The following is an 18,836-nucleotide window of genomic DNA, read 5'->3' as shown; positions in this document are numbered from 1 at the left end:
CAGTGATTGTGAGGAAAGAGGCCCCGTCTCCTCAGGGGGGCTCAAGAATGGACTGCGCTTTCCAGGAAGCGATTATTCCTCAGGGTCATGGCTAGCTAACGTACTCTCTCTCGAGCAAGGGTAAAAAGCAATCACTTTCAACAAATCTTAGAGTATAACCGGGTTCCAAATCAGTACCACAGCCAACACCTCTGCTGTGGAAAGATTAGAGCGTGCACAGATTCAGTGAAGGCGAGCAGGGGTGTGCAGATAGGGTGTGGCACAGAATGAGATAATGCTGAGATGGGGGTAAGTGGAACCTCCCAGCGTTCTAGGGCAGGGGCTCTGAACCAGGACTCATTGATTGATAGGGTACCTGTGTGCAAGATTCTGTGTGTGTGTGCGTGTGTGTGTGTGTGTTCCTCAAAGAGGAACAAAATGGTTAAGAATGGATACAAGGAGAGGGAAGGTTCATCTAGTCCCTTCGTTGGGCTTGCTCTTCTCCATTCCTAAACCACTGACAGCCAGACAAACATACTAGGTACTGTGAGGACATGAAGGTGAACCAGACATCCATCCTACCTTCAGAGAGCCTGCAATCTAAAAGGGCTGGTGAGAGGTAGGGGTTAACTTGGCTGATTCCTGCAGGCTGGCCTCACGGAAGGAGTGCAATCCTTCCTGGGAGAAAGCTGGGGTGGCAGACCAGGCCACTGATATGTCCCCACAGAAAGCTGTAACACAAGCTTGCACTCTAGATCCCAGGTCATGCCAGGGGAGGGCTGTGCTCCCACCACCATGAAGGCTGAGGTGGCAGAGCAGGGATGGGGAACCAAGCACCACCACGTCCTAGGGCTGTAACTGTGAGGCAAGGGCCTCCGGGGACCTTCTCAGGCCGGGGGAGGGGCTGAGGCTTCCCAGATAAACAATTTAAAAGCCCCACAGCCTTGGACAGGGGTCTTGTCCTAAAGCCTGACATGTGTGCTGACAGATGTCTACACAAGGTCCCAAAGTGTGATGGGCAGTGAGGCACATACTCCTGCTGCTTGTCCCCTGTCTGTGATTTCTCCCAAGACGCACTACTCCAGAAGGCCGGGCTGGGTGCAGCTTGGTCTCCAACCTTGTTCACACAGCAGGAATCCAGGCAGATCTTAGTGCTAAGAGAGGGGACAAAGAACCCTGGGAGTGTCAAGGAGGAACCGTTTATGACTAGGCATCAGAACCATCAATGTCCTCTATCTTTCCTTTCAGTCCTACCTCACTTACTCAGTGCTAATTATCCCCCTGCAAAGGCTAAGTGCAGTGGTCTTCCCACCTCTCTGCGGTCCAAGCCAAGTTAACGGAAGGCTGCCATTTTCTCCATTGGATCTGCCCTTCCCCACATCCTTTTCTCCTTGACTGGTTACTACTAAAATGGCCAGGGACCATCTCCATGGACAGAGCTGTACACGCCATCCAAGCAACTCCCACCCACCACGGGAATCTGTGAAAGGAAGAGCCAAAAAATTAGGGATAATTGATATTCTTCTTCTTAATAATTATATAACACCACATCAAGCTTTAATTTTGTATTATTTGATGCCTGAACATGCCATTTTTTCATTTCTGAGGTTCTTCCTGGATGAGAAAATAACTCCATTGACTTAAAACATTCAGTCAGTTTCTTAAAGCTGCGAGAAGCACCCTGGAACAACTTATCATTCTAGAATTGTTTAGACACTATCCTGTGTGGCTAGCGTGGTGGGTACCAACTATTATAATTTACTGTGCAGGTATAATCTCGTTGGGATAGACCCACAGTACAGTCTATTGCTTCAAAAAAAGAAATCTCTTCAGGGACTTCCTTCATGGCACAGTGGTTAAGAATCTGCCTACCAATGCAGGGGACACAGGTTCAAGCCCTGGTCCAGGAAGATCCCACAGGCCACAGAACAACTAAGCCCGTGCGCCACAACTACTGAGCCCGCGTGCCACAATTATTGAAGCCTGCGCACCTAGAGCCCATGCTTTGCAACAAGAGAAGCCACCACAATGAGAAGCCTACGCACCGCAACGAAGAGTAGCCCCCACTCGCTGCAACTAGAGAGAGCCCGCATGCAGCAACGAAATGGAGCCATAAATTAATTAATTAATTGATTTTAAAAAAGAAAATCTCTTCATTTCTCCCAAATTACTGACCCAATTAGTTGGCTGGCCAAAGAGTCAAAGCTCTAGTAAATATAATCAAGAAAAGAACAGAGAAATAGACATAAGCCAAATAAGAAAGAGATGATAACAGCAGAGATGGAGAAGAATTTTAGAAACATACTGATGTGAAAACTCATTGCTAAGAGTTTTGTTTTTAATTTCAATACAACTCTTATAGAAAAATATAAGTTACCAAAATTGTCTCAAAATAAGTAGAAAATCTGACTAAAACAATAATCACACAGAAAATTCTTCTCACTTTTCAAATAAAATGTAAAGTACAGGTCACACACCCACTGCTGCATTGAATTTTAAATTGTAGTTGCCATGATGTTTTTCTTTACAACATTTAATTTTCCTATCTAGGAAAATTCCATTTATATAGGTTTTGTGTCTCCTACTAAAGTTTAAAAAACAATAAAGGATAGTCTTATTTTATATTAAATTTATTTAAAAATTAAACCAAGCAATTAAATACAATAGACAACTGCAAAATCAAGTTTCATTCTCATAAAAACTTAATATGTGGTAAACAAAGCACTAAAAATCAGTACAGAATAAAGAAAATGGTTGGTGAGGATGACAGCAGATGGTACTGAAAAAATTTAGCTATTTGGGGTGGGCATGGAGGGACAGAGAGACTGTTTAGAATCTTCCTAATTCTTATACACTCCAAAATAAAATTTAGATGGATTATAGATTGAAATGAACAATGAAAACAAATTTTAAAAATTAAAAAGACAAAAATATGGTTGAAAATTTTATCATTGTTTTGGGAAAAGATTTGTTTACTTTAAAAACAACTGAAGAAATACAATCCAAAAAGCAATAGAGTTGATGACATGAATTTAAAATTTTAGTAAACAAATTTATAAAAACCTAAAAACTAAATTGTAATGCTTGGGCAGCATTAGTCATAATAGCCACAGGTGGAAACAACCCATTGTCCATTCTTTGATGAATGGATTGACAAATTATTCAGCCATAAAAAGGAATAAAATACCAATATATGCTACAACATAGATGAACGTTGAAAACATTATGCTGAGTGAAAGAAACCAGCCACAAAAGACCACATATTATATGATTCCAAATATGCGATATGTCCAGAATAGGCACATCTATAGAAACAGAAAGTAGATTAGTTATTGCCTAGGGCTGGGGTTCTTGGGAAGCTGGGGGAGGTTGGGAGATGATAGCTAAGGGTGTGAGGTTTCTTTTTGAGGTGATGAAAATATTCTAGAATTGACTGTAGTGATAGTTGCACAAGTCTGTGAATATACAAAAACATCATTGAATTGTATACTTTAAATGGGTAAATTGTTTGTTATGTGAATTATATCTCAATAAAACTGTTACTGAAAAATTCAATGGCAAACCACAAATTGGTTAAAAAATTTGATATAAATATGCCAAGGGGCTGATCTCCTTAATATATGAAGAGGTCATAGGAATCTCTTTAAAAATACCCAAAGCCCAATAAGTAGATAATTCACAAAGGAAGATATAAAACTTACCTTCCCATTCAAAAAAACTAAAAATCATTCATTATCTCTAATCATCATGGAAATGCAAATAAAAATAATATATTACTATTTCACCTTTTCTAATTAGGAAATATTTGAAGGTGAGGTAGGACAGATACTCTCATTTGTTGCTGAAGAAACTATAAACTGGTACACCCTTTCTGGAAAGCCATGTGACCATATACAGAGAAAGAGCAAGTCTTTAAAATGTTCATATCTGGCCACATAATTCTACTTCTAGAAATCTCTCTTAAGGAGGAAAATAACTGTTCAAAATGTAGACCAAGATAGTGAACCAAGATGTCTGCTAAATAATTCTTTGCATTGCTGAGAAACTAAAAACAATCTGTCTGATAAAAGAATATTAAAAATATTATTTTCAAAGAGTTTTAAGTAAAAGCTTATGACATGTTAAGCAAAAAAGCAGAATATAAAATCATATATCTTATAATGTAGTATATCAATTATATAAAGGAAAATGCATTTTAAAAGGTCAGAAGAAAATGTATGGATAAACTGCATGATCCTTCCCCCCCCCTCTTTTCTTCCTTCTTTCCTACCTTCCAACTGTTCATGTATTTTCATATTCTCCACAACGAGAAAGCACTTTGATGATGGGGATGGGTGAAGAGAGACGTTAACAGCTGAATCTCTTGTCTAATCACTTCATCAGCCTGGTATCATTTATGATGAGATTGGTCCTAATAGTACAGCACTTGGCAGATTTCCCCAGCGTTCAGATGGGTCCTATAAACGATCGCTTCCAGTAGGTCTATTCATTTAGTCACCTGAAATGAATTAGCTACTGGCAGCTAATTCATTTCAAGAAGTCAGGCAGGATGCCATTCACTCTGTAGGGAGATTCTGGTGGCGCTGATTGACAGCACCATCACTTAAGTTTCTTCAGCCACATCGGCCTCTTCCACAGAGCGCTACAGACCGAGCCAGGGTCCAACCACTTGAGCAGATGCAGAGTTTCCTTTGAAGCATGTACCAACCCAGACAAAAGTACCACTGAAACCCACCTGAAAAAGTGAGATGGCTCCAAAGTTTCCCACTTAAACGTGTAGATTCCTCTCACTCCCTCCCCACCTTGAAGATAAACACCAGCTTTACTGTCCTGCGACTCAAATAAAAGTTTGAGTGAAGGCACACTGAAAACCCCAAGGATCCTCGCCAGTTAAAGTCTTATTAAGACACCAATAGTAATCCTTACTGCTTTAAAATTTAACAATATCCTCTCAGCTTTTATAAGGCCTGGAGAAACTCTGGAGAAATTATAGAAGAAGACTTTCTTTGTGCATCCAGCTCATCTATAAAGGGCCCTTGTGGCAAACACTCCTTGAGTTCAGTGGCAGGAAGTTTGTGTCCCCAGAGAACTTGGCTGCTTTCTCTCATTAGACAATAAGAACAAGCTAACATGGTGTGTTTCACCTTCTGCCCTTGCTGCCAGGTAGCTCAGTCTCAATTTTGGTTCTTAACCACTGTTAACATTTTCATCCAAGTCTTGGTCTTTCCTATTTCTCTTTTTTATATTGTGTTTACTTTTGGAGGCTGCTTCAAAACTTTGGGGATCTAGGCAGGATGTGAATCAATCTTTCTCAAAACTGGTATCTGCCAAAAGTCCTCAGATGAAGTCTTATGAGAATCAGTGCTTGGGCTTTGCATTTAGATGACAATGCCTTTAAAATGGGATGAAAAGACATTCCAGATTATCTGGATGACCACATTATAACTGGGCCCAGCCACAGGACTGTGGTGCCCGTGTGTGTGTGTGTGTGTGTGTGTGTGTGTGTGTGTGTATCATTTTGCAACTAGGTCATGCTAAGCTGTCAGGGGCTAATGAGGAAAGAAGACAGGGGGCAGAATGACATGTAAATGAGGCATTTGTGCCAAGTGAACACAAGAAGGTTTCCCCATACACTGCTTCACATAGAGAAATGTAGTGGGAGATCCAAGTCCCACAATAACACTGGGGAGCTGTAGCAAGCCCCTGGGACAGAATCAGCGAGCACCACAGCTTTGAGCCACATTCATGATGCTGCTTCAGTAAATGACCATCATCTATGACAAAACAAATGTAGTCAGTTTGCCCTGTATTTATTTTATGCGTGTATTTGTATCTGGTTCGTTTGTTTTGCTTTTGGAGCTGGGAAAAACAATAAGCATCCGGAGTTGAATACGTTTATACGTATTTCAACAACATCAAAATAATCTACCAACACTAAAGGCTCATAATTCTTTTTCCTTTACAAGGGAGTCTAAAAAGTTATTTAACATTATTCGGGTCTAAAGAAACTATGAATTTTAAATGAATTGAGTATGTGTATGCACTTGGACACACACCAAGCCACATGGACAAGCTCATACTAGGTAAGAGGGCTGGTGACAGACTCCTGATTATTACTAATATTGACAACAATAAAAGTTACCATTTATTGAACATCGTGGTGCCTGCTTTAATAGTCAATCTCATTTAGTTCTCACATCAACCCTGTGAGATAGAAATCAATATCCTATTCCTATTTGATAGATGGAAATGCGGTACCTGAAGGATTGAAGTAACCCAGCCCAGGTCCTGCAGCAAGCAAGCAAGAGGCAGAACGGGAGCCCCCAGGGGTCTGTGCCTCCTTTGAGGATGTGGACCAGGGCAGGAAGCAGCATCACTTGCTATTCCTGGTCTGGGGTTGTAACTGTAGCTCATGAGACATGACATAGGCTTTTGCTCACGAACACCTGGTGGTCCTGCCTTGTTCTAAGCAATACTGCCTTGGTTAGGTATGCCATGACCTGCCACCACGGCCAACAGGCACATTCCAAGGATGGGGTTTAAGTCAAAAGACACTGAACTCCAACTGAACCAGCCAGGGTCCCACGTGCTCCAGGGGGCCTCTGCCCCAAAGCTACAACTGTCTCATTTTCCAAATAAGTTTTCAGACCACAGTGCTTACTGCTTCTTTCCTGTACATTGGTGTTCAGTCAGGACTGTTTTTTGGTAGTCTGAGGGAGGGGTAGGGTAAGGATGGCCAGAGAATGATGTTTTCTGATCTTGAAGCGTTTTTTTGTTTGTGTGTTTTGTTTTCCAGAATATACACGCTAACTTCTCTTGTAAGGTAATGCTAAGCTTTGGGGAAAGTACTATAAACAGGTATCTTTATTCTTTAAAATGACCACAACTGCCATTGTTGAGCATTTACTATAGGCCAGGAACCATGCAAAACCCTTGATATATGTGATTCTATTTTATCACAACTAAGAGATTGGAATAATTCTGCCCATTTCACAGATGAAAAAAATAGGACACCGAAATTTAAATAAATTGTCCAAGTCACACAGTGCACGCTGTATAGAAAGTTAACCCCCAAATCCACGCTCTCGTGTGCTCTGATAGTTTACCACACTGGGGAGCAGGTGACTGGTACACAGGAGATGATTCCAAAGTGTACAGCAAACATGCAGTGACACTGAGCCACACAGTAAGAAAGCAGTCCCCTTTCAATTCTTTCAATCCCACTCATATCAAGAAGAAAGGCTCAGTTTGGTAAGAGGATGCTTTTAACTTCTCCTTAACATGCTTACCTCTCTCTCTGAACCAGGGAAGGAACAAGACCCTAAGCCCACAGGCTTCTGCAGGCATGAGTGTCTAGTAGAATTTAATACCACTGTTTTGTTTTTATTGTCTTTATTTTTATAGTTACCTTGTTTCTATCAAGAGATACTGGTTTTTCACTTATAGCAGCAAAGTTTCCTTTTAAAATAAATTTATTTAAATAAAAAAAACGGGAATTGACTTAAAGAAAATATTGTTAAGAGTACAAGGAAAAGTTTGGAAACAGATAGTGGTAATAGTTGCACAACATTGTGAATGTATTTAATGCCAAATTGTATACTTAAAATTGGTTAAAATGGCAAATATTATGTTACATATGTATATACATATATGTGTATATGTATGTATATATTCACAATTTTTAAAAATTGATAATGTAGGGGCTTCCCTGGTGGCGCAGTGGTTGAGAGTCCACCTGCCGATGCAGGGGACATGGGTTCGTGCCCCGGTCCGGGAAGATCCCACATGCCGCGGAGCGGCTGGGCCCGTGAGCCACGGCCGCTGAGCCTGCGCGAATGGAGTGTGTGCTCCGCAACGGGAGAGGCTACAACAGTGAGAGGCCCGCATACCACAAAAAAAAAAAAAAAAAAAAAATTGATAATGTAATATACCCCCCAAAACCATTGAATCGTACACTCTATATGGGTAAATTGCATGGCATATAAATTATATCTCAAAAAAGCTGTTAAAAAAGATAAACCAAAACCCATGTTGATGATCCTCAAATGACTGAAGTTTGGGAAAAGCTGAATTATGCTATACTGCTTTCATTGTTTTTTTTTTTTAAATCACTCGTTTTATTTATTTATTTTTTAAATTAATTAAAAAAAAAGTTTTGGCTGCATTGGGTCTTCACTGTGGTGTGTAGGCTTCTCTTGTTGCGGAGCACAGACTCTAGGCGGGAAGGCTTCAGTAGTTGTGGTGCACGGGCTCAGTAGTTGTGGCTCGCGGGCTCTACAGCACAGGCTCAGTAATTGTGGCACATGGGCTTAGTTGCTCCGCGGCATGTGGGATCTTCCCAGACAAGGGATCGAACCCGTGTCCCCTGCACTGGCAGGCGGATTCTCAACCACTGCACCACAAGGAAGTCCCTATACTGTTTTCGTTTTGTCAAGCTACATTTAGTAGTGATTTATTTTAAATAAGGTAAAGCAAAGGTGGGAAGGCAGGAAGAAGGCCTGTAGCATAAACATGTCGAATTATTTTATCTGACTTTTAGATAACAAGGAAAAAGAAAGTGAACAGAGAAGGAAATTAAGGAGATAAATTTCAACTGAGAATTAAGAGCCTTCCACCAATCTAGCCAAAAATGGAATGAAATAGAAGTGGTCACTGGAGCCAGACAGGGGCCCACATGTGTCTCTGGGCTGATATGAAGTAGGAGGATATTATCAATTTGCATCCGGGATTTCCAGTGTGGCTGATGAAAGAAAGAGTGAAGAAGATTCAAAGGTTTCTTGGAAGAAAGCAGAAATGAATAGCGAAACAACCTAGGCAGCGTGGTCCATGAAGGAAAGGGGCCATGTTCCCTCTGCATTTGCATCCCGGATTGAGACCCAAATTTGACCACCACACAGGTGGGGCAGGAGTACAGAGAGTTGCCTGAGGTCTGGAGAAACTTCTGGAGGCTTTTCCACTCAGGATGAAATTTCTCAGCTATTATGAAGCTCATCCAGCCTATCTAAGCCATGATGATGAAATCATAAAACAACTATTTCTCAAAGCCTGACATAAAATGTTCTGAAGCCTGAGCTTCCTAATCACTGAGCAAGTATCTACTGAATATGCATGACAAGGATCCCACGGGGGTTCCCAAGAGTGTGCCTCAAGAGTGTCGGCCTTAAGGAGCTTACAACTGAACTGGGAAGGTAAGGCTCCACGTGAAATAATTGAGAGAACTATGTGATACCAGCAAGCATTATGAGACCATAAATATAGCTAACTAAAGTGAGTTATGTTTCTTAGTGTTTATAAAAGTGCCGGCACATGAAAAATGTAACAGAAGTTTAGAAAGTTGAGAAAAACTTCCTGAAGGATGAAGAAGACAGGTTAATTTACTTTAACTAAGGCAAATAGCATTTAGGTGCTGAGATTACCATTCTTGTGAAAAAAGCATATTTTCCATTTAAATTAATAAAATAATTAGTAATTCATTCCTTTATTCCTTCAACAAACATCCAATGCCTATCAATGAGTAACAAATATTCAAAGCCTATCCTAGGCCCCCTAAGAAATGTCAGGGTGAGAATATTTCTGTCCTTGCTGATAGTGGAGGGACCGCACAGGAGAGAAACAGCTTCTCTCCAACTTCCACAGACAAATGATAACAGGAATAACTTCAAAACAAAACATTACAATGGATAAGCAGGGATTTATAAAACACAGTTTATGGCCACTAAAGGATCAAAGAAGGAAGGACATCCCCAAAGACGTGACAAGTAGGGCCTTGAAAGGCACAGAGAATGCGGGCACCGGGTAGGAAGGACTTTCCTGGCAGAGGTAAAGGCATGATTAAGGACACGAAGGCAAGACAACAAATGATGTGTGTGGGCCACAGGAAGCAAGGGGGGCACCTTCTATATGAAGCAGGGAGGGAGGGTGAGGGGAGAGGGACAGGGAGGGAACCCCAAATGCCATGCTAGGAGTTTGGTTTACACATAGAACACCTGTCACTAAATAGTATTCATGAGAAAAAGAAATTCTGTAAAATATAGATTAAAACCCTAGTCTGTTTGTTTTTGGCCACGCCACGTGGCTTGCAGGATTTTAGTTCCCGGACCAGATCAAACCCGTGCCCTCTGCAGTGGAAGTGCAGAGCGCTAACTGGACCACTAGGGAATTCCCAAAAACGTAGTTTTATTTTTCTGAAAGTTGAAGAATTTTCTTGAATTTGCTTGTTTTTGAAATAATTCCAGACACACAAGTAGAATATGTCAGCTCTTTTCTAAATCTTGGTCAGAATCGAGACGCAGAGGGGCTGAGCACCCACCACACCTTGAGCAAGCAGTGTCTTTAAGTCTGTAAAATAACATGAACTAGTGGCTAACAAAGTGTTACCAAGCCAACATCCTGCTCTACCTGCTTTCATGAGCAAATAAGATGCTATAATTAACCCAATGTCTGAAAGCATACCACAAGCATGGTTCACAAAATGCTTAGAAAAATGGTTCTTAAGTAGACGAAACATTTCTCCTACCGTGTATCTTGTTTACACTAGCTATAAGCTTAGAAAATCAATGTCATAGCTATTATTATGTCCTTAGAAAGCACAAAGGGAGATCTCAGTCCTGGCCTTGTCCCCAGATTCCAAACGTGTGGATCCCAGTGAAGGAGCTTCTGCTCCACTGCAAAAGCATGTGGGTTCGCGGGGGGAGGTGAGAGGCTGGCAGTGGTGGGACTCAGATCTTGGGTTTCAACAACCCCACCTTCTCGCAGCTTCCTGGCAAACATCAAGATTGCTTTTTCATTTTAGTCATCACCCATGGGTCTTTCTTTCTCCCTTTTCACCCACCTTGGTTAATGGGTATTGAATTTCCCATCCACCTAACCCCTTTCACTTAAAAAACTCCCAACACAGTGACAAGTATACCCAACCCGCAAGTCACAAGCTACCCCCGGAAGTCATGTACAGTCATCAATCAGAACGATGTTAAGAGGGTCAGTGGAACGCCAGACTCTTACCCACCACATGTCTTACTGGCACTAAAGTCAGGGGAGGGAGGAGGTGATGATTATTTAGTGGTGTTAGTGTGAGTTCATTAGAGTGACATCAATCATTGTCCTTGTCACCTTCATCATCATCATCCTCATGATGCTAAAAAGGTAAGGCAGAGCCCTGTGGACACATCCCCAATTCAGACTTTAAATAAACTCATGGTGGCCACTCTGCCTCCCTGGAAATAAGGAGAAAGCAGTAGAAAGGAGAAGGAAGAATGGATCCGCTCCTCCTATAAGCCCACACTGACTTCCTGAGGCAGTCGACGCTGCTGACTTTCCCCACACAGGCTGACTCACCTGTCACATCCGACCTGCTTTGCCATCCAGATGGTCTGTGTCAGCTGCAGATTCCTGAGGCTGCCCAGTTTCACTACACATCGATGGATCTGCAGCACTTGGTAGAGGGCTCTGGATCAGGAATCTATTGTACATCAACCCCAGTCTTTTCCAGCTCACATAGACAGGGAATCGTTTTTCCTTTATTCACCAGGTAATTCCCCTGGCCCTCCTCAAGGTACTCAAAGTTCAGGATAAGGTGGTAGGACAAGAGGAGAGGAGAGCTCAGGCCCCTAAGACCTTTATCCTGGCCCCACCTAGTTGCTCTAAATGAGCTATTCGAAGTGTCAGTTTAGTTTAGTTTTGTTTTAAAGCAAAGGATGATGGTTCTTCCCGTCCCCTCCCCACCTCACCCTACTTGCTCTTCAGCTTGAATAAAAATAGCCCCACAGCTGAGGCTGCCATGACAACCGATGAAAGTATGGGCTCACCCTTGCCCACCAATGATAAAATCTGCCTCCAGCTCTCCTACCCGCCCAGCTGGGGCTGGGGCCCTCCAACCCCCTCCCAAGTTCAACCTTCAGGAAACTTTTCTGAGTACCACAGCCAAGTCACTCTATCCTCACCCAACAAGCTGAGGGATATTTAGAGCTCTTGCACCACCCAGTGCCTCAGAACTTTTTAATGTGTTTTCATTTGTTCTTTTCTGTGTTCCCAGGCACATGTGACAGGTGTGACCACCTCCCTTTTGCAGATGGGAGAACTGGAGGCATGGGGACATGAACTGACTGGCCCTAGGTCATTAGCTGCTAGTTTAATGGTTGAACCACATTAAGAGCTCAAGATTGCCATCTCCTAGCCAGTTCCCAGACCAAAGGAGCAGCTGCTCTTGGGAAACATGACCCCAGTGGGGAAATAATTTCCCTGTGTGAGCTGCTTCCTGGCCACAGGCTGAAGTTCCCTCAACCAGTCTCTGCGATAAATCTGGGAAGGGTTGGGGAAAAATCTGCTGCCACATCATGGGATCCAGGTTCCACAGAAACCCATTTCTATCCTGGACCCATCATCTCTGGGGCTGCTCCAACCAAGCACAGCTTCACTGCCCAAGTTTATCAAGAGCTTTAAGACACACTGTCCATACCTACATTCCAAGGGCCACCACTGGGGAGAAAGTTCTCCACCAGGGCTCTCAGGGCTGGAGGCCAGCAGGTCCCTGTTTCATTGCTCAGGAAACCCCATTGTTGCTAACAAAGCAGGGGCTACTACAGCCCCCCATGAAAGCTTCCTCTTTCTTCATCTCTTTCCGACACTTATAAATGTGCTTCCTCTCTGTATGTAAATTTTGCTCAAATGGCATGACACAGACTTGTAATGAGGCCATTAATAACTAGTCTTTAAACTGCTTCTTCTCGGTTTCCTGGATCAGGAATCAATTCTAATCTAAGCAGACACTGATATCTGGATTTACTGGTGTGAGGACAAATGGGCTTTGTTTGGAGCAGACCACGAAAATGCAGTTTATTTTCACCCAGCCAAGAACTGACAGGATGAAGGCAACTCTTGATAGTAGAACCAAGGTTAAGAAATTGTAAAGAAAACTCCTCTTCTTTTGTTTCTCTACCACTCAGTCATCACACTTCCAGGAAGGGCCAAGAGGGTGTTTACCTGCCCCCACTTTTGCTGACATTTAGCATTCTAACCAGCTGAAACTCTGAAACTGGACTGGTCAGTTTCATTTTCCATCTTTGGAATGGGTAACTTTCTCTCACTCCTCACCCTGAAATGCTGTGTCTGGTTTTCATGTACCATCAAGTTGGGGTGGGAGCATGCTCTCCTCAGTGATCTGCTTTAAAAAAAATACAAAACAACAAGATGGCATCCAAATCTGCTTAAATAATTGTGGGTCAAAATAAAAACCCCTTTATTTTTTATCCCCAAATAAAAAAAACCCAGGAGCTGCTGACTGCCCCCAATAATTAAAACCTGGCTACTAAGGGCAAGGCTCTAAAGATATGGTGTAGTATTTCCTAGCAACATAAATGCAGCTACCAAGGGGATCTGGAAGAGTACAGTCAAGGAAGCCACAGAAGGCCTGGATTTGAGTCCCATCTCCCAAGTCACAGGGTATTGTGACTTTTCAAAGCTTCAGTATCCTTTCTTTTAAAATGAGAATATTCACACCTGCCTGGCCTGCTGCACAGGCTTATTGGGATTAAGTGAGAAACACTTAGAAGCCCTTTGAAAACTTTAAAGTACTAGACAAAGTTATTTGTTATTTTTGTTACTATTCATTTAACGAATGAGAGTTCCTATGAAATGATTCTCCATGTGGAAATGAGCAGAAGCATACCTCTGCATAAAGTAGTCCAGGGCTAGCCAGTCCAACGTGACCCAGGAAGTGAGTGTCAGGCAACCCAGGGATGCTCTGGGTAGCCATGGAGACAGACACCAGCAGAGATCCTGCTACCTCCGGGCAGGCAGGAGCAGCAAGTCTTGATTATCCACAACAAGCAGGCATCTGCACCCACCAGACTGCCCAGCAGATCACTATGGCAGCTGATAGGGACTTTTAAAGTGGGAACTGAACTGCTCTGGGCTCAGGGTTTCCATCGCAGTGGAAGCCTGCATTCCCCAGGCACAGTCACACTCTTAGAAGAAGTGGCATGGCAAGAGGCAGTGTAGCACAGCAGTGAGTGAGAGGGCTCTGCATGTGTTCAAATCACAACTCTGCCACTTACCTCTCTGTGCCTCAGGCTCCCCGTGTGCAAATGGAGATGATAATACCACCTACCACATTCAATAGTTGTAAGTATAGAATGAGCTGATTCATATAAAACACTTGAAAGAGTACCTGACAAAGAGTAAGCACAGAAGAGTCATTAGCAATTAGAGTCGTTTATCTGTCGACCAAATTGGTCTTCCACTAGTCTGTGATTTCTTTGAGGGCAGATTCCCTGATATTCATCTTTGGATCCCCGGGGTCTAGAAATCACCGTGAGAAATCAATAAATGCTTCTTGCATGAATGGATGAATCGATGAATAAGACCAACCACCTAAGTTGCCAGCTGGGGGGAAAAATACAACATAGGGAGGATCACTGAAAGGCCTTGGGCCTTGAGCCTCTTAGTGTGGGATCTGAAGAGAAGCAGGAAACTGACTAATCCCCACTTTATGTTGGCAGGCTGAACCAAGCTGTCCTGAAATTTGGTGTGGTACACTGCATTAGTCCAGGTCTTCTGAGAAGCAAACACTAAAATGGGATTAAAGAGGATGCAAGGATTTTATTAGGGAAAGTGCCTGCAGCAGAAAATGGGGAGGGAAGCTGGGAAAACCATCAGATGGACCGAGCCTGATAGAACAGCAGGAAGGAAGGATGGGTGGAAGCAACCTAGACCACTGAGTAGTCTAAAGAAAGTTCTGCAAGATAAAGTTGGCTATTGGAGGAATCCTGTGTCTTCTGGGAGCTGACCTGGGAGCTGACAGCCATGCTGTCATTGGCTGGGAGCAGCCTGTGGGAAAATGCCATGATGGATTCAGAGCACAGGCCTGGGGCCCTTAGTCAGTTGCACTCCTGGCAGCTGGAGGTCTGCAAGATGCATTCTCATGGCTGCCACATATATGGTAGTCCTTAAGAGCATGGGATTTGGTGCTCTTACCAATCTAAGGTGAATCCCAGCTCTTATAGCTGGTCACCTTAGGCAAGTTACTCAACCTCTCCATGCCTTATTTTCCTTATTTGTTAAATGAAAATTATAATTTCAACCTCTTAGGATTGTTATTGTTGAGCACTGTACCTGACACATATTAAGTGCTCATTTAAAAGGCAGCTGCCATTCCCCTGACCATTATTATTATTAATAATGAAGTACTTCTATTAACAGTTAGGACATGAGAACAGCCCCCACTGTAACATACTTGGATTTGAGTTTTATGAGTCTAAAACCATGGCTTGGCAGTATCACAATTCAAACAACCAAACCAGTTTGTCTACAAATGAAAGGTCTTAGGGACTTTCCTAGTTCGGCTATTTCCTGAAAGGGAAAGGTGGGTTGTATTGTGCCAGAATCCATCTACAGCCACAACTCCCTCTGTTCTCTTCCACTTGCTGCACTTCGTCTGCAATGTCCTTGGCCTGTCCCCTGCCAGCTATCCACCTTTGAATGAAAGCGTAGTCAGCACACCTTCCCCCCAAGAACAGGCTCAGAGAGACACGACCCTGCTATGCTGTATGTGTTCTGAGCACCTGTTTGGGACTCCTTGCTTGCCTTTGTTTCTGTGACCTTAATTCTTTCTTTAAAACCTTGGCCAACTTTCTGGTAGTGGTCACTGCTGGCCGCTGCTGGCTTCTGGCCACTCCATCTGACTGGAATCCACAGTGTCCCCCTGTTGGGCTGGCTATGACCTAGGGCAATCACAGCTTTCATGGCCCCAGTTCAGCGGGCTTGGGCCTCTCCCAGCCTTGCTGACACTTGTGCCTTGGTGGCAGTAACAACTAAGAACCCACAAAAAAGAAGTCCCCAAACTGGAAACCACACTCTTATCCCTTCTACCACTACCTCAGAGGCTTTTTCTCTAACCGCCATTTCCCAGAGGGTTACCAAAAACACACTGGGATTTCTGGGTTTTGGTTGTTTTTTTAGGTTTTTTTTAAATCTTTGAAGGAATGACCTTCAGGTTTTTTTTAACTTGAAAAGAGTCAAAATCAAACTAAAAATTATTGATTTTATTTAATAATTAACATCTTAACAAAGCTGATCAAACTGTTTCTTCCAGAATGATATTCTCCATTTTAGAGGGACTTTTCTAGGGAATTTTAAGTTTCTGTGTTGGAGCTGGAATCCAACAATTGAGCTGCCTTGTTTTAGCCTGACGTTGGAAAGCCAAGAGCAGGAAGTAAAGAAACTGGTTGAGTGCCCCCCAATGAAGCCGACTAGGCTTTCCCACCCGAGAGGGAATGAGGTCTCGGAAGTGAAGGTAAAGCCTCAGAGCGGTAAACAGGCTGGCCACTTACACATATGGCCAACGTGAGCACTGAGCCCATCTCCGAACTTGGCTTCTTTTTCTCCTCTGGTTCCCCAGACAGAGCTAGGAAAGTGCTGGCCACCCTGACACCAGAAATGCCCAGTGCCTGAGACTGAGAATTCCCACCACCAGGGAGAAACACTGGTTGGACAGTCATCTGCCCCCATTACACATGAAAATATTTACAAGCTTAGTAATTAGCCTCTTCACACCACCTTGGCCTCCTGTTTGCGTTGATCCCTCTCACTAACTGAAAAATCAATCAGATTTGATTTCCTTGCAAATCCAAATTCTTAAAAAATGATCCCCTGAAGTAAAATCTGGGCGTGCTCACACTCCTACCCTCAGGTCAGGGATTCATTACCATTGGCCCCCAGTGAGTCACATCCCTGCTCACAGATGGCCTCCCTGGCGTTACGATAGAGTGGACAATACAATTGTATTTCGGAGCCCCTGTGCAGCTCTGACACTCTGTGAGTGACACCACACCAGCCTCGCCAACTACATTCTCAGCTTCTGTGAACATTTCTCCCCAACCAGCCCAGTCTGGTTATGTAGCATACAAGATATACAGTGTGAGGTCATACTTTCTGGTTCAGAGTCATGAGCATGACGGCAAAATACAGTTTTCACTACTATTTTATATTTAATTACAGAAACCACTAGAAACCTAATCAACATTGGGACCAGTATCAAGAAAAATCTATCCCAGTGATTCAAAATTTCTCAGAGGGGAGGCAGGAGTGTTTGCAAATGTCCTGTCAGTGATGAATTAGAATGGAGAAACTGTGTAGCTTTTAAAGCACAGTCAACATTCTATTATGTTTTAACTATAATTTTTATATTATGAACCATGGAAGGGGGACATTTGTCAAAAGGGAGCATGGGTTAAAACAGGTGGAAAGGGACTTCCCTGGTAGCGCAGTGGTTAAGAATCCGCCTGCCAATGCAGGGGACATGCGTTCGAGCCCTGTTCCAGGAAGATCCCACATGCCGTGGAGCAACTAAGCCCGTGAGCCACAACTACTGAGCCCGCGCACCCCACCTCTGAAGTCCACGCGCCTAGAGCCTGTGTTGCACAGCAAGAGAAGCCACCACAATGAGAAGCCTGCGCACCGCAACGAAGAGTAGCCCCCGCTCGCCGCAACTAGAGAAAGCCCGTGCGCAGCAACAAAGACCCAACACAGCCAAAAATAAAATAAATAAATTTATTTTTTTAAAAAAAGCAGGTGGAAAACTGCTTCCCTGTAATCCTTGCAAGGTTTAGTCTACCTCTCACCCCTCCCCTCAGCCTCTGTGCCCCTCCCACTAAGAGCCCACAATCCACAAAACCTTGCTCTTGCTCACTTTTCCTCTCCATGATATTGTAGGCCCTTTGTATGTTGTCTTTTGCAAATCCAGCAGTCACAATATGGTTTATTTCCCTTTTGGTTAGGGTTCAGCAACCTTCCAAAAGTGGGGACTCCAGACACAGACCCTTATAGGCAAAGAGGACAGTGCCACACTCATGAAGTAGGCAAGGAGCACCTGGAAGGCTCTCATGCACAAAACCTCCCCCCACCTCCACATTCTACTAATAAAAGCTTCATCTGAGTTATGCTGGAGATAATGCAAATGCCCCGGGGAAAAGTTCAGCTTCATGGTCGCTCACACCTTAGTAAGAATTATTTTTGAATCTTACGTCATCAGGGTTTGAATGACACCTGAAAATCATTTAGAGCAAAATTCCACTCAATAAAGGATTTTAAAAAAATCATAGTCAAACTCTATTTGAATTCTTACAGTAACAAAAGCTCCCTTCTTGGAAGGGTCTAACTCTACTGATGGGTATTTGGAATTATCTGTGAAAGCTCATCCTTGTCTTCAGCCCAACCCTGGAGAATCTGTTAAGATGGTTCTGCTACAAGTAAAGGAAATTCCAACTTAGGATGCCTTAAACGATAAGGACATTTATCTCTCAGAATAGCAAGTCCAGCAGCTGGGAGGTTTGGGGGTGGCTGACATAAGGATTCAGAAACATCGTCACGGCCCTGGTTCTTTCCATTTCTCTATTCTGTCATCTTCAGCATGAGCTTCATTCTCAGGTTGGTAGCATGATGGTTATGGCAGGTGCAGGTTCACTTTGGACCAGAGGAAAAAGAGAAAAATATTCCCCCCGAGCGTGGAATATAAACTCTTCCCTTCACTCTGACTGTTTCAACTTATGTCACATGCACAATAACTATCACCAGGGGGATGCCAGGCACTCACTGACTCCACTAATCCTCCAGGGTGGAAGGAATGTTGGAACTTCCACTGTGATGTCCACCACTCCTGCCTCCCAGGAACATCCACCTCAAATAGAGTTCTTCCTTCCCCCACAACTCAAACACAGCCACAACCCTTTCCACGACATGACAGCTCATACAACATGTTTCCAAACTCTCTGGTTGCCCTTCTCTGGATATAATCTAGTTGGTCAGTTTCCTCCTAAAAAGGTGTCACCCAGAATGAAACACCATTCTAGGTAGATATAGTGAAA

The 18,836-nt window shown here is 43.2% G+C and overlaps 1 protein-coding gene across 3 annotated transcripts in view; it reads right to left on the bottom strand.

Moving 5' to 3' along the window:
* The window catches only part of PIK3AP1 (phosphoinositide-3-kinase adaptor protein 1), a 114,767-nt gene that overhangs the window by 62,832 nt on the left and 33,099 nt on the right, over positions 1-18,836 (bottom strand). The window lies entirely within an intron of this gene.

The sequence above is a fragment of the Globicephala melas genome, chromosome 16 (genome assembly GCF_963455315.2).
Source record: "Globicephala melas chromosome 16, mGloMel1.2, whole genome shotgun sequence".
Taxonomy (NCBI): Eukaryota; Metazoa; Chordata; class Mammalia; order Artiodactyla; family Delphinidae; genus Globicephala; species Globicephala melas.
This window is presented reverse-complemented; position numbering and strand designations above follow the sequence as displayed.